This window comes from Lepidochelys olivacea (assembly GCF_965140295.1).
Source record: "Lepidochelys olivacea isolate rLepOli2 genome assembly, chromosome: 10".
Classification (NCBI taxonomy): Eukaryota; Metazoa; Chordata; order Testudines; family Cheloniidae; genus Lepidochelys; species Lepidochelys olivacea.
The window spans coordinates 31494391-31511206 of record NC_140420.1 but is presented as its reverse complement, the minus strand read 5'-3'; the positions used below and the strand labels follow the sequence as shown (position 1 = coordinate 31511206).

The 16816-nt window shown below is 46.8% G+C and overlaps 1 protein-coding gene across 5 annotated transcripts in view; it reads left to right on the top strand.

Annotated features, from left to right (window-relative positions):
* Positions 1-16816, top strand: part of KATNIP (katanin interacting protein) — a 179513-nt gene that overhangs the window by 6894 nt on the left and 155803 nt on the right. The window lies entirely within an intron of this gene.

Below are 16816 nucleotides of genomic sequence, written 5' to 3'. Positions count from 1 at the left end.
AAACTTTGCCACCTCGCTGTTTATCCCTTTCTCCAGATCATTTATGAATAGGTTGAATAGGATTGGTCCTAGGACTGACCCTTGGGGAACACCACTAGTTACTCCTCTCCATTCTGAAAATTTACCATTTATTCCTACCCTTTGTTCCCTGTCTTTTAACCAGTTCTCAATCCATGAAAGGATCTTCCCTCTTATCCCAGGACAACTTAATTTACGTAAGAGCCTTTGGTGAGGACCTTGTCAAAGGCTTTCTGGAAATCTAAGTACACTATGTCCACTGGATTCCCCTTGTCCACATGTTTGTTGACCCCCTCAAAGAACTCTAATAGATTAGTAAGACATGATCTCCCTTTACAGAAACCATGTTGACTTTTCGCAGCAATTTATGTTCTTCTACGTGTCTGACAATTTTATTCTTTACTATTGTTTCAACTAATTTGCCCGGTACTGACATTAGACTTACCGGTCTGTAATTGCCAGGATCACCTCTAGATCCCTTCTTAAATATTGGCGTTACATTAGCTATCTTCCAGTCATTGGGTACTTTTTTCAGAGTAGCAGCCGTGTTAGTCTATATCAGCAAAACGAAAACAAGTACTTGTGGCACCTTAGAGACTAACAAATTTATTTGAGCATAAGCTGTCGTGAGCTACAGCTCACTTCATCGGATGCATGCATTGGGTACTGATTTAAAGGACAGGTTACAAACCATAGTTAATAGTTCCGCAATTTCACATTTGAGTTCTTTCAGAACTCTTGGGTGAATGCCATCTGGTTACTGTTAAGTTTCTCAATTAATTCCAAAACCTCCTCTAGTGACACTTCAATCTGTGACAATTCCTCAGATTTGTCATCCACAAAAGACAGCTCAAGTTTGGGAATCTCCCTAACATCCTCAGCCGTGAAGACTGAAGCAAAGAATTCATTTAGCTTCTCCACAATGACTTTATCGTCTTTAAGTGCTCCTTTTGTATCTCGATCATCCAGGGGCCCCACTGGTTGTTTAGCAGGCTTCCTGCTTCTGCTCCCTGGTCGCTTCCTCACTGCTTTATAAAGCCCTGGCCTCCTTGGTAGCCCTGCTTCCTGACTAAGGCTCAGGCAATGAACAGAGGCTTCTAGATTTCAAACCTTGTTTAGAAGCTCACAGCTTCCAACCACCAGCCACAACACACGGTCCTTCAAACAGACAGACAAACACAACCTCAGCACACAGCACGTAACCCCCAAACACACACTACAGACAGCCACTTACCCCAAGGGTCCCATATTTGCTCCTCCTTTACCTAGAGAACTCCCTCTTGAAACTCCCTGTTAGCGGCCCCTGGTCGCAAAGCTCCCTGGTCGCTTGCTTGTGGCAGTTCAATACAAGACAGGACACGGCTTTAGGCAAGCAAGCAGGCTGGTCTGCTGACAGGATTGCCCCTGTAAGCTTTTCCACCTCTCTTTTAGTTCTCTCCCCCCTGTGCATTACATACCCCAACCGACCGCAAAAGGCATCAACAAAGGAAATAATATGACTTTGATTAATATTCCTATTTACTAGCCTCTATCTACTACAATCTTTGTTCTCAGGCCTTGAGCTTAGGCCGAGGAAGCTTCCCACGGTTGATGTCCTTATTTTGACTTCCCAGATGGTCCATGTCCTTGGACAGAGCAGAGCAATGTGTGCATTGCTCCTACACAACAGTCAGGGTGTGCCCTGACTGTTTCGAGGTGCATGAACGCTACATGAACCCTTCATCCCCCCCTTTGTTATTATTTGTGCTCGGCCATCTCATGGTAGCCATCAATTTGCTTTTGCAAGTGATTTAACTCCCGGACAGACAAGGACATAACTCGGGGAGCCTGCCAGGGCGGATCTCTGCAAAGCCTTAGCAAAGAGGGAATACATTGTATACAGCAGTAGCAAAATATAAGCCCAACAATTACAAACACAGCATAACCGAAAAGTTGTCGCAGCCATCCTAGAGAGGGCAGCCATCCTGTAAGCCAATTTCAAAAACCCTCAAACCCCAGATCTTGGCATATGTGTGCTGTAAGATTGGCCAATTGGGCCATTCTAGTTTCTATGGAGCGACTATTATCAGTTAAATTAAAGCAACACATATGCTGAAACGTGGAGCAGCCTAGATGGTGTTTCAGGAGCAGAAAATCAATGGCTGCTCTGTTATCCAAAATTGCATCCCTTAATTCGTGTTGCTCTGTGTTAAGTAGGGCAATTGCCTGGGATGTTGTATTAATTGCCTTTGCCGCAAAGCATGCCAGGTTATTTAAAGTTCTGGCTGTATAAGTGGCAAGCCCGGGAACTCCAACAATAGAGGCTGCTAAGGCGGTATACTCAGCGCGGCTAAGAAGATCAACATCTGCAACACAGCCTTCTGAAAGGGGTACACCTCTTTTACTGCGCTTTTGGCCGGCAAAAGGCAGAATGAGTGTCATTCTGCTGAGGCAGCAAAGGGTGCCATTGCTTAAATTTGCAGGAATATAACTAAAGGTGCATGAGCCGCAGGTAAAAAACCACCCTGATGGTAGGATGATATGGCCATAATTGTACGAAACATTCACGGCGTGGGAACAATTTAAAAAGGTTTGAGAAACTTGCCGACAGCCCAAGGGCACCTTTGTACTAGTGCAGTTAACCACACGCGCACAGGTGACATTGTTGGTCCCGGCCGGGTACGGTGTGTGGAGGGATATGGCTGTGTGAGGCAAAGTATAGTTGGCCGGGCCCCAATTAGCCATACCAGAGTATTGGGAAGAGAGATTCACGTAAGCAGCGAGCATCGTCTCATTCCCTATTTCCTCAGGGTGATGACATACTGGGATAAGGCATGTACCTAACAATTCTCCGGCTGCTACAGAATTAGATAAACAAAAATGGGTAAAATTTGCTATTGAAGCCAATCTTTCCCATAGGTTATATGTCATTCGGGCTTGTAATGGAGAAAGCGCTCCCGAGCCAACCCCTACAGGAAATAGCAGGCACAAAAGGCATACAATCAATACAGAATTAGCCGTAATTTGGGCAAGAATTGCCACAAACAAAGTCTCAGGAGTCTCTAGCTGTTGGTTTGCTGCCAGCCATCGTTGAGCCGCGGCGACCAATGCTTTTACTGCTCCCCATGTCACGGGCTGGCTTGGGACACTACGCCTCTTCCGTTTCCGTCCCTTCGTTGTCGACCCGGGAGGCACCGCGTTCTCCTCCAGGGTCAGCTGAAACTCCGGTATGGGGTTCGATAGTCCCTGGTGCCATGCCATGCTGCTTCAGTGCCGGTCGCACACACCGGGCCGGAACCCACAACGATCCTGCAGGGAGAGACACACCAGCATATCCCCGACCCCAAGTGATTAGAGGTACTGGGCCCAGCCATTGCGGGTCGGGCAGCTGACGGTAGTAGACATGCGGTCTTTCCAGTACCTCGGATTTATGAAAATGCCGATCCGCGGGGGTCTGCTGATCTGCGTTCAGCGTTAAATTATTTAAAGTGAACAAAAGGATATGCAATTGCTGCTGAATGTCTCCTAAGGTTCGGAGACGCAGCTCCCCTTGTTTTAATTGTTTGTCAAGCAAGGTTTTTAGCGTGCGATTTGCACGTTCAACAATGGCTTGGCCCGTGGAGTTATAAGGGATCCCGTGTGTGAGACGGACGTCCCATTGGACACAAAAGGCGGAGAGGGCTGTTGAGCAGTAGGCTGGGGCATTATCTGTTTTTATTTGGCTCAGGCGACCCATAACAGCAAAACAGGCTAGCAAATGGTGAATAACTTTGGGAGTGGCTTCCCCACGCTGTGGGGTTGCCCAGAGGAATCCCGAATAGGTATCAATGGAAACATGTAAAAACTAATAGGGACGGAATTGTGGCACAGCTGATTCACTGCAGTACCTCTGGGGTTAACGGCATAAGAAAAGGTAGGGGCAGTAGCGGCACAGTGGGGGCAGGAATGAACAATAGAGCGTGCATGATCAGCAGGAATGTGAAACTGGCGGGTCAAAACAGAGGCAGATTGATGAAAAAAGGCATGGCTTTCAATGGGGTCAGAAAAAGGGGAATTTACCTCGCCATGTAACGCGTGGTCAGCGCACGCATTGCCCTCAGTAAGTAGCCCAGGCAGAGGGGTATGACTGCAAATATGAGCAACAAAATAAGGGAAATTACGAGTGGTGATGAGATACTGTAAAGACAAAAACAGGTGAAGGAGGTCTGCATCGACCTGAGGGGTAATGAGGGCAAGGGGTAAATGATCAATTACTTGATAAACATAATGGGTGTCCACAATCAAATTAAAGGGACAATCAACAAAAAGTTGAAAGGCCAAAACAACAGCAGCCAATTCTGAGCGCTGCGCAGAATGCTGAGGCAGCGTAAAACGAGAATGCCAATGAGGGGGGTCACCTAATTGATAGGTGACAACACCTCGACGTGGAGAGCCATCAGTAAAAAGAGTGACGGCTGAAACAATAGGTTGAAAGCAGCTAAGATGATGGACAACTAGGGGCACCTGTTGGGTAATTACCAATCGGGGATCTTTTGGGGGATTATAAGAGATCTCTCCCACATAATCACAAAGAGCAACCTGCCAGGCCAAGGAGGTATGGCACAAGGAATCAAATTCACTACGGGACAAGGGGAACACAATGGCAACTACATCGGTACTCGTGAGTTGCACTGCACGGTGGCGGGCTTTACGAACAAGATCAGACAAGGCATCTAAATAAGGATAAATGTCCCGAGGAGGAGTGGATGACAAATATATCCACTCTATGATAGAGACAGCTGTGTCCGTATGAGGGACAAACAGAGCCGCAGTAGGCGTATGAGGGGTGGCCAGGAGAACCAACCGTAGGGGACGGATCTCAGTGAGTCTATCCACAAACTGCTGACTCAACACTGCATTGATCTGCCGAATGCAGGCAAGGTGCTCTTCAGTGACGGCAATAACTGCGCCCGGTGCCTGAGCTCCACGTAGGAGCTCGAACAACGGCTGCAGCATTGATGTGGGGAGACGGAAGTAGGGTCGAATCCAATTTAAATGACCCAAAACCTGTTGTAATTTAACAAGGGTTAGGGGTTGAGGTAGAACCAGTTCGGGGCGAACAGGGGCGGCATAGGTTTGTAAAACCTTATGCCCGAGGTAGTGGTAGGGATAAGAGCGTTGGATTTTTTCTGGTGCCACTAATAGGCCATTTTGGCAGAGAATCTGGGACAGAGATTCAAGCTGTTCTGCCGTAACCTGGGGACCACTAAGCAAAATGTCATCCATATAATGGTAGACCTTTAGTGTGGGGTATCAGGCACGAAAAGGGGCAAGGGCCCGATCCACAAAAAGCTGACACAAGGTCGGACTATTTTGCATTCCCTGGGGCAAGACTTTCCACTGATACCTATGAGAGGGTTGCTGATTATTATATTGTGGCACTGTAAACGCGAATTTTTCGCGGTCTTGTGGGCAAAGGGGAATGGTGAAAAAACAATCCTTTAAATCTAACACACAAAGCTGATCGGTTTGAGGAATTAAATTCGGGTTCAGTAAGCCAAATTGTAAGGGGCCCATGGGTTGTATGCGTTTATTTATTTCCCTTAGATCATGTAACAGCCGCCATGCACCCGATTTTTTCTTAATAACGAACACCGGGGTGTTCCAGGGACTAGTGGAGCGTTCCAAGCGCTGCGCATGCAAATGTTGCTGCACAAGCGACTGAAGTGCTTTTAGCTTCTCTAGAGGGAGGGGCCACTGGTCAATCCATACGGGCTCTAAGGATTGCCACACCAAGGGTAATGCGGAGGGCAAGGTGCGTGTGGGAGGGTTTTGGGCCATTAGATATTAATATCAAGGGTGGTGTCCAGCTTTGTAAGCAAGTCACGGCCCCAAATATTGAGGTGGACAGGGAGCACAAAAGGACGGATTGTAGCAAGGGCACGGCCTCCCGGTTTAGAGACCGTGACCCAAGACAAACTTTGGCGCCCAGGTTTACTACCCCCAATCCCCCACAACTCTTTAGAAGGAACTGTTGGCCAACTGACCGGCCACTCCGGATCGCGAATCACCGTAACGTCAGCTCCAGTGTCCACCAGCCCTGTAAAAGGAACATTGTTTAAGAGAAGTGTTAACTGAGGTTTCGAGGGGCGGACCGACATTGTTAGAGCAACAAGTGGAGAGGACATGTTGTGAGATGGCGACTGAGCCAGCGTCGATCCAAAGCCGCCTCCGCCCCAGGCTCGATCCTCCGCAGCTGGCACCTGATAGGGGACTAAAATCAATTGCGCAATTGACCGTCCATGCGGGAGCGACTGTGGAAGATGGGTCCATACCTGAACCTTAATAACGCCGGTGTAGTCGGCGTCAATGACCCCTGGAATGACCAAAAACCCTGTTTCCCAGCGTGTGAGCGAGGGAGAACCAGACCCACAAATCCGGCAGGGAGAGGTCCCGTCACCTGGGTAGGTATGGCGCAAACCTTCCCCGGCAACCGAAAGTCAGCATCCTCCTGCATAATCAAATCAAGCCCTGCACTTCCGGCAGTCGCCGCCTTCATGGAGTCTATGGGTTTTGAAGCAGAGGAACAGTTGTCTGAGTGGGAAACACCCCGTTTGGCCCTGGGTTCGGGGGGGACCCGTTGTGCGGTTTCCCGACCCGCTACGACACTGATTAGCCCAGTGATAGCCCTTCCTATACTTGGGGCACTTCTTTGAGGGGCGAGCGGGCGCCGCCGAGGAGCGGCACTCCCGCTGAAAGTGACCCTCCTTACCACAGCGGTAACAACGCTTCCCCTCCTTCCCGCTTTTCCACAGGGCGGCAGCCAGAACTCCAGCCTTATGGGCTTGGGTGCCGATGTTTTGGCACGCCCGCAGCATGTCCGACAGCTCTAGAATCCCAGAGGCTTGTGCCGCCTGGAGAGCACGGCGGCAATCCTCGTTCGCATTTTCAACTGCCATTTTTAAGAGGATCTCCTGACCTGCTGCAGGGCTATCCACCTGCCGGAGGATAGCCTCCTGTAATCTGTTGGTAAAATCCATAAAGGGCTCTGATGCACCCTGATGGATACTGGCAAAGCTTTTGGTAGGCTTGCCTGAATCCGGGACCTTCTGGAAAGCATGCTGGGCGCAGGTGGAAATAATGGGGAAGACGGCCTGAGGGAGTTGAGACTGCAGCTGGACAGTAGCAAATTGGCCCTCCCCTGCCAGGTGCTCATAAATGATACCTTGCTCTCTATACACCTGGGCCTGGCGTTCCGCCATCTGCCGATACTCACTAAGCCAAATAACATACTGACTAGGTGTCAGCATCATGCGCAACAGCACCTTCCAGTCCTCAGGGACCAGGGAATACCCAGAACCTAGCCCTTCAATGAGACCACGCACATACGTGCTAGTCAGACCGAACTCACGAATCGCTTTCTTTACTTCTCTGATCACCGAGTAAGGCAAACTGACCCAGTTTGCAACCTGGTTGCCCTGGCCATCATCCTGCCAGGTCACCGGACAGACTGAGACCAGCTCAGCCAGCTCCTCTGCTGTAAGATCCGAGCGAGTCTTCGCTGCATGGACCATTTGTTGCACCAGTGAAAGCCCCTGAGCAGACGCGGATGACCCTCCAGGGGGCCCCGGAGCATGGGGCCCCACGGGGGGAGGGTGATCACACACCGGCTCCGGTGGGGAAGGCCAGGGAGGTGGTGGTAATAGAGGCCCTGGGGGCGAAGCAGGGGGAGGGATGGTTGCAGGAGCGGACGGGGGTGGCGAGATCGGCAGCCCCTCTGTTGGTGCAGGGGGGGGCCTGTCCGAAGCGACACGCTGTGTCGCGTCGCGGCAGAGGTGCCAGGTGTGTAAAGCCTGCACGGGCGCCCGAGGCTCCTTGTGCAATGTCTGGCCCAACCACTCCCAGTCCGCTAGCTTAAGGGTTCCAGCTTCAGGGTACCACGGGCACTGGGCACTCACCTCCTGTAGCAGGAGAGTGAGCTCTCAAGTGGGACAGTCATGCTGAGCCTTACACAGCAAATACTGTAGCTCACAGCGGTGTTGCACTTGCAAAGCAGAGAGGGAGCTTCCCATACTTACCACAATGAAAAATACTCACTGGGATCCACGAAGCGGATGAGTGATGCGTCTGAAACCCTTGCCGGGCGAGGTGAGTGCTGAGGGCCCCACGTTTGGGCGCCAGTTGTGGCGGTTCAATACAAGACAGGACACGGCTTTAGGCAAGCAAGCAGGCTGGTCTGCTGACGGGATTGCCCCTGTCAGCTTTTCCACCTCTCTTTTATTTCTCTCCCCCCTGCGCATTACATACCCCAACCGACCGCAAAAGGCATCAACAAAGGAAATAATGTGACTTTGATTAATATTCCTATTTACTAGCCTCTATCTACTACAATCTTTGTTCTCAGGCCTTGAGCTTAGGCCGAGGAAGCTTCCCACGGTTGATGTCCTTATTTTGACTTCCCAGATGGTCCATGTTTCCATGGTCCATGTCCTTGGACAGAGCAGAGTAATGTGTGCATTGCTCCTACACAACAGTCAGGGTGTGCCCTGACTGTTTCCAGGTGCATGAACGCTACGTGAACCCTTCACTTGCTCACTGCTTTATAAAGCTAGGTATTAGTTACTCTTTATTTTCATTTTCTTGTAACCAGCTCTGACTTTTATGCCTCATTACTTGTAATCGCTTAGAATCTATCTTTCTTTAGTTAAGTAAATAAACGTGTTTTATTGTTTTATCTAAACCAGTGTGCTTGGATTGAAGTCTTTGGGAGATAACCGGATTTGTGCATATCATTTTCTGTTAATAAAATGATGGACTTTATATGCACTTGTGTTGCCTAGGAGAGGGCTGGGCAGTACAAGATGCATATTTCTGGGGTGGAGGGGGGAGTCTGGGACTGGGACTTTGCTGTTGTTGCTCTGCAGTGTAATTAAAGGGTGACTGGCTGTAGCATTGTTACAGTGCAAGAGGGAGTAATTTACATGCTGGAGGCTTTGTGTGAACAAACCAGGGTAGTAACTCTCACAGCAAAGCAGTGTAAAAGGCACCACAGGTTGGAGAACTGATGGGACACAGCTGTTCTTCAGTCCAAATTGTATCCTGGGTAATGTCACTGTGGTGTAGCGGACCAAAGTATATGCACAGTATGTTATTTTAAGTGAAGTTTACACTTTAAGCACTGGTATAGCAATTTTAAGTGAGTCTCAAGTGCGGTAGCTAGAAACAGTCAAACAGAGGTTACAGTTGTTTTCTGTTTGTTTATTTCGGGTAATGGAAATAGAAACAGTAAGGCATAAAAATGAACAGTGAAACAACTGGAAAGTTAGAGAGGGCCAGACTGGAAGCAGAAGAAAAAGAGAACTCCAGCACCAAAAGTGGCTGACAGAATTGAGACTAAAAGAAGCAGGTGCTGCCCTGGCGCATAGGAGAAAGATGCATGTGCTGCACGGGAAGCTGAAGAAGCCACCCACATAAGAGCTGTGGAATTGAAATAAGAAGCTGAGGAGAAGGAGAGAAAATACAATCTGGAGCAGATAGGAAAACGTGGGAAGATCCTAGAGTCACTGACATCCTCCAGTCGAGATGATCCACAGCTGGGACCAGTTATGTTCTGCATAGAAGGAGACAAACTGCATTGAGGAGAACTTCACCACTTTTGAAAAGCTACGTGAAGTTCATAAGATTCCTGAGGACAAGAAAGTCCTCACGCTGGTTGCAAAACTGTTGTTAAAGTTTTGAATGTATTTAATGCCAATTCAGGAAGCTTTGATATATTCTAAATTTAAGGAAACAGTTTTATAAAGGTTTCAAATCACTCCTGAAGGGTATAGGTGAAAAATTTAGAAATCTTAAAGGGAGTGCTTGCTTGAGTCATAATGAATATGTTTATAAGATCTGTGACTTAATAAGAAAATGGGTAAAGGGAAAAGGGGCTGCAGATTATGACGGATTGCTTGATCTCATTGCTCAAGAACATTTCTTGAGTATATGCACTAACAATGTAAAAAATTGCCTATGGGCTAAACCTTTATCAGAGATGGCTACGCTGGCTGATGCCTTTGAGCAAGCTGAGATGTCCAATGAGTGCAAGCTACAGACTGAGGCGCACAAACCCAGTGTAAAGGGGGGATCCTGTTTTACCCCTGGGAAAAAGAAGGGTAGTTGGGAGCCTAAGTACTCCTCCCTCACCACCAGAATTATTCCTCTCCTGGTTATCCCCATCACAAACCTCCTGTGAAGAGGGAGGGCCCAAGAACGTTTTACCAGTGTAACTCCACTAGGCATCTGAAAAATCAGTGCCCTAAGATGAAAGAAACTAAGCCCTATCCAATCCATGTTAATGCAGCTGTCATCAGCACAGTAGCCCCAGAGGCACCTGCAGTTTACCTGATGAGTAGGTCCCTTCCAAATTCACTGCCATGAAAAACACATCACGGACTGTGAAATCTCGTTTTCCCCCATGAAATCTGGTCTTTTGTGTGCTTTTACCCTGTACTATGCAGATTTCATGGGGGAGACCAGCGTTTCTCAAATTGGGGGTCCTAACCCAAAAGGGAATTGCAAGGGGGGGTCACAAGGTTATTTTAGGGGGGGTTGCGGTATTGCCACTCTTATGTCTACGCTGTCTTCAGAGCTGGGCAGTCGGAGAGCAGTGGCTGTTGGTCGGGTGCCCAGATCTGAAGGCAATGCCCCGCCAGCAGCAGCGCAGAAGTAAGGGTGGCAATACCATGTCATGCCACCCTTACTTATGCACTGCTGCCTTCAGAGCTGGGCGGCCAGAGAGTGGCGGCTTCTGACTGAGGGCGGCTTCTACAGGCAGCAGGGCAGAAGTAAGGGTGGCAAAACCATGCCATCCTTACTTGTGTGCTGCTGCTGGCAGTGGCTTTGCCTTCAGAGCTGGGCTACCAGTCAGCAGCCACTGCTCTCAAGCTGCCCAGCAGTGCTACCCCTACAATAACTTCGTGACCCCTCTCCCCTGCCCATGACTCCTTTTTGGGTCAGGACCCCTACAATTACAACACCATGAAATTTCAGACTTAAATAGCTGAAATCATGAAATTTACAATTTTAAAATCCTGTGACCGTGAAATTGACCAAAATGGACCGTGAATTTGGTAGGGCCCTACTGATGAGTTTTAAGGGGGCTGGCTCTGCAGAGCTAGATATGAAATTTGTTAAGGTTATCAAGATTATCAATAACAGAGAGTGCATAGGGTGGCGAGACTCCAGTGCACAGATTCCTCTAGTTAAGCAGAGTGTGATCCAAGACACTAACATGTTACCTGGCCTAATGGCAGAGCTTGTGGTAGTGGGAGGATCTAGGATTCCTGTGCCATTAGCTAAAGAGCATGTGGAGTGGGAAGGTTTAGAAAGTGATTTGACTGTAGGGGTAGTGGACAATATCCCTACTGAAATGCTTGTTGGGAATGATTTTTTTCATGTAGTTAAGACTATTAATATGGTAACTTACATCAAAAGGGAATATTGTACTGTGATCCCAGAGGGGAGTGGTAAGGTCCCAGAAACTGCTGAGGGAGATAGAGAAGGTCTCTTTGACTCCTCTGCTGTCTCCAGGTATGGGAGGGACTGAGGGTAACTCCTGAAAAACAGTATAAAAGGCAGCATGCTCTCAGGGCCAGTGGCGGGGAACGTGATCCCTGTGATTGAAGAAGCTGTCCCAATTGTCAGCTGCCAGCATTTTGCAGGTGAGCAAAGATCAGACCATACTCTAGAGAGCATAAAAAAGTGTGACCTAGTGGGAGCCACAGGAAAGGAAGATGGGAAGAGATTTTTTGAAGAAGATGGGAGGTTGTATATACAGGCTTCTGTGGGAAAGAACAAAAGCCCTGGGCAACCCTATAAGCAGTTGCTTGTGCCCACCTAACACCATGGGGAATTATTGTTAGCACATGACCTCCTTTTGTTGGTCACTTGGGGGCACAGAGAACCTATGACAGGGTGAAGAAAAATTTCTATTGGTCAGGAATACAGAATAATCTGCAGAATTATTGCAGGTCTTGTGAATTATGTCAAAAAAGGAAAAGATCTGCAGGACCCCAGAAAATCTCTCCATGCTCCTTGCCTATAATACAGGAGGCATTCCTAAGGGTAGCAGTGGACATTGTGGGCCTATGCCACGTCTTACCCTCCAAGGAAATAAATATATCTTAGTGATAGTGGATTTTGCCACTAGATTTCCTGAAACAGTACCTCCGTCTAGTACTGAGGCAGAAACGGAGGCAAGAGCCCTTCTCACCATCTTTAGCAGATCTCCCTAAAGGGATTTTATCTGATCATGGGTCGAATTTCATGGCACAGCTATTCAGCGAGCCATGGAAGTTATGTGGGATGAAACAACTAAAAACTGCCCCATATCACCTAGAAACCAATGGTTTGGTGGAAAGATTCAATGGGACTCTAAAATCCATGCTGGGAATGTATGCAGACAAAAGGGTTCAAAATTGGGATGAACTGTTACCATTTTTGTTGTTTACAGAGAGGTACCCCAAGAATCAGCAGGATTCTCCCCATTTGACCTCCTATATGGAAGGAAAGTGAGGGGACCCCCTAGACCTCATCAGAGTCTCCCGGGAAGGGAACACTGAGGTGAAGGAGGAGCCAGTGACTGAACATGTACAGGGGTTCAGAAAGGAGATAAAAGACATGATGGGTATTGTTCAAACTAACCTCAAAGTCAGACAATCCAAACAAAAGGCGTGTTATGATAAACATACTAGTAAACGCTCTTTTGTAATAGGAAATTGGTGTTAGTGTTAAGCCCTGTGAAAAGGTACAAAATGCAAAATTCTTGAAAGGACCCTTTGAGGTGGTAGAAGTGGTAAATGAAGATACATATTCTGTTAGAGCCTCATGGTAATGCTGTTCCACAGCTAGGACATGTAAACAGACTTAAAGCCTATCACAGCAGAAAAGCCATGGTAAACATGATCTGCTGTGTAGAAAGGTTTCAGAGTAACAGCCGTGTTAGTCTGTATTCGCAAAAAGAAAAGGAGTACTTGTGGCACCTTAGAGACTAACCAATTTATTTGAGCATGCACACCACCTCATTGATTTAATAGCTGAATGCCAAAATAACTCAACTCTGGAAAGCATTGATATCTGCAGTGAGATAACACCAGTTGAAAGGGCAGAGGTGTTGTCAGTGCTACAAGAATACAAAAGGGTATTTTCTAATAAGCTAGGAAAGACACTTGCTAACTCATAAGATCATTACAAAAGGATGACAGCCACCTCCCAGCAGACCCTATAAGGCCACTGGAAAGGTAAAAAACAAATTTGTGCAGAAATATGAAACATGTTAGACCTAGGAGTAATTCTAGTCTGACAGCTCTTGGGCATTAGCTGTGACGTTGGTCCCTAAGAAAGACAACACATTAAGATTTTGTGTTGATTATAGAAAACTCAGTGCTGTTACAGTACCAGATGTATATCCCATGCCAAGAATTGGTCAGGTGCTGGACATTTTAAGCAAAGCTAAATATCTCAGTTCTTTTGATTTACCTCAAGGTTATTGGCAGATCCCTTTGGATGAGAATGCACAGAAAAAATCTGCTTTCATCACAGATATAGGATATATATGTATGAGTTCACAGTGTTACTGTTTGGTTTAATTAGTGCCGGGGCCACCTTCCAGAGGCTGGTTAACCAAGTGTTAAATGGTTAACAGAACTTCACAAGAGCATGTGTGAATGATATTGCAGTGTTTAGCAACACTTGGGCTGAACACAAAGAACACTTGGGAGTTGTACTGTCAAAACCCAGGGAGGTAGGCCTAACCATAAAACCTCTAAGTGTAAAATTGGAGCAGCCAGAATTCATTATCTGGGACACTGTTTCAGTGTGTTTGGGTGTGTGTGCAGGGGCGGTCAAATATTCCCTGATCCTTTTAACGTTAAAGCCATTGTGAATTGGCCTGTACCCCAAACCAAAAAAGAGGTCCAATCTTTCATAAGTCTAGTAAATTATTACAGAAGGTTTGTGTGGGGGTTCAGTGATGTATCTGCAATCACAGATTTATGTAAAAAGGCTAAGCCAAACAAAGTTGTTTGGATGAAAGCATGCCAGGAAAGATTTGATAAGATAAAGAAAATCTCATGTAAAGATCTTGTCTAAAAAGCTAACCCTAATTTTGACAAAATGTTTGAACTGTGTGCAGATGTTTTATCAGACATTAGTCTGGGTGCTGTGCTTATGCAAACAGGAGAATAACAAGAATCACATAATTGTCTTAAACAAAACACTGACACCAACTGAACAGAATTATTCTATCATAGACCAGGAATGCTATGCTATAGTGTGGGCAGTTAAGCAACTAAGGCCCTAACTTTTCAATATGAAGTTCAAGGTCTTAACAAATCATTCACCATTGGTCTGGCTAAGCAAAACTAAAGGCTCAAATGCTAAGCTTCTGCACTGAAGCCATATACTTTAAAAATCTTATATGGAAATTGTGCATATAAAGGGAAAAGAAAACATGGTGGCAGATGCCCTGTCTAGGAAGGAGGGCCCTGACTCACTGCCTCTCACTTTTTGTACACTGCCTCGCATAATGGGGCCTTGTCACAGACTCCGAGTGTGGTTCTTTGGAGGGTGGCTTCTGCCCTCACTGGGACCCCCCTTAGTTTGCTCATGGTCAGGGAAGTTCTTTGATTGTGTCTGGAAGTATGTCTCAGTCTCTTAACTGTGCTCTGGGAGGGAGCCTGGTACAGCATGTTGCCCCTCCGCTGTCCAAGGCCGTTCTGCCTTCCACTCCAACCTTCTCTGCACTCCCTCCTTTATAGTATGCCTTGTTTCCTCTCTTGGGTGCAGCTGTGAGTTCCCACCTCCATGATATGCAGCTCTGGCAGCTGCATGTGGGTGTGGCTGAGCTGCTTGCCTGCAGATAGGAAATGCTCCTTGTGACGCTCTGTACCTCGGGGGAAGACCCTGCACCCCCATGTTCATCCTTCTAATATGATTGTGTGGTATCCAATGCAAAGTTTTACATGTTGGGTGTCTTCAGAAGGCTCATGATGCACTAAGCATTGTTGTTATAGTAATGTTATAGGTTGTAATTTCATGTATGTAGTTATGAGGCTGAAAACGTGTTGTCATGGCTTAAAACAAACCCTGGCAAAACTCTCCAGAAGCAGAGGGGCAGTTCACACCTCATAAGGCCATGTATGGGACAAACCCAGCCCACCCTCCCAGGAACAAAGGACACGGGCCTAGGCAGCAACAAAGGATCTGTTGGACTCTCCAGTGAGTCACCCCCCTTCTCTTGGTCAGTTTGGGACTACGATGAGGTAATGCTCACCTGACTCTGAAGGGGTGGGGGCAAAGCCAAGAGGGAAGAAAGAAGATGATAAAAGAGAGAATGGCAAAGTCTCTCCTTCTCTTCCACCTCCATCTACAGACACCACCACCAAGCGACTGAAGCGCTGATCAAAGGGGAGAGCCTGGTTGGGCAACCAGTCAGCCTGTGGTGAGAAGCACCTAAGTTTGTAAGGGCACCGAAAGTGTTAAGATCAGCTTAGAATGCGTTTTACTTTTATTTCATTTGACCAAATCTGACTTCTTGTTCTTTGACTTAGATTTTAAGTGATTATATCTTTTGTAGTTAATACATTTGTTTGTTTGTTCTGCCTGAAGCAGTGCATTTGGTTTGAAGAGTGTCAGAGACTCCCCTGGGGATAACAAGCCTGGTACATATCAATTTCTTTGTTAAATTGACTAAATCATACAAGTTTGCAGCGTCCAGTGGGCATAACTGGACACTGCAAGATGGAGGTTCCTAGGGTTGTGTCTGGGACTGGAGATATTGGCTAGTGTCATTCAGTTGCACAACTCGAGCAGCGGCTGGCCAAAAGTGCTCACTCACGTAGCTGGGAGCAGCTTACATGCTAGAGGCTGTGCAAGAACAGCCCAGGAGTGGGGGTTCTCACAGTGGAGCAGGGTAAGGCTGGCTCCCAGAGCCAAGGGTTGGAGTGACCTAGCAGATCACCAGTCCAGATAACACCAGGAGAATGTCACACTCCTCTCCTGCCTAAGCTCAGTATGGGTTTTGTATTCCCCATTACAGGCCCTGATCTCAGTTGGGTTCTTTAGCAAGAGGGCCTTCAGTAGGGGACAAAATTGCCTTATTCACGATAAATGTGCAAGCGTTGGCAAGACTGTAAGTATTGTGCACTCACACTGGGGTGGGCAGGAGGAGTTCAAATATCAGAAGACAGAACAAAAACCATGACTGATCTTCTTTTTTTAAAAAACTCATGTTTGGGACAACAGCATGATTTCAGGGAGAGGGCAGGAAGGTCTGACTCATGATTTCTGAGCTTTCAGGGTTGCAATACTGTGTAATACAGTACAAACTGCCAGTGGAGAACTGTCAATTAGTTTTACTGTATATAAAAATAAATGCACATGCAACATGTTTTTACTGAACTGTCAACTTTGCTGAATCCAAACTGATATTCACTGGACTGCTGGAAAAAAACTCATGGAACTTGGGATGATTTCTCCGCCAAATGTTAGCTTTCCATTATCTCTATCAGAACTACTAAAGTTTTTTATTTTTAAAGTCACAATTATTAGCAGAAAATTGTGACTTTTTTGGTCTATTCTTGAAAACAGCTCAACCATTTAATAAAGATTTTGAGTGAAAGTTTCAGAAATTAATTTGCTTCCTGAGTTGAGTGCAAATGTTCTAAATTTCAGCTAAAAATATAAAACTTTGAGAAAAGTATAAGGAGCTAAAAATGATCGGTTAGAATGGAAATGCTTGGGCAGCCTTAATATAGGTGTCACAATGTCTGTAACTATAAAAGAACTGTAGAAATAG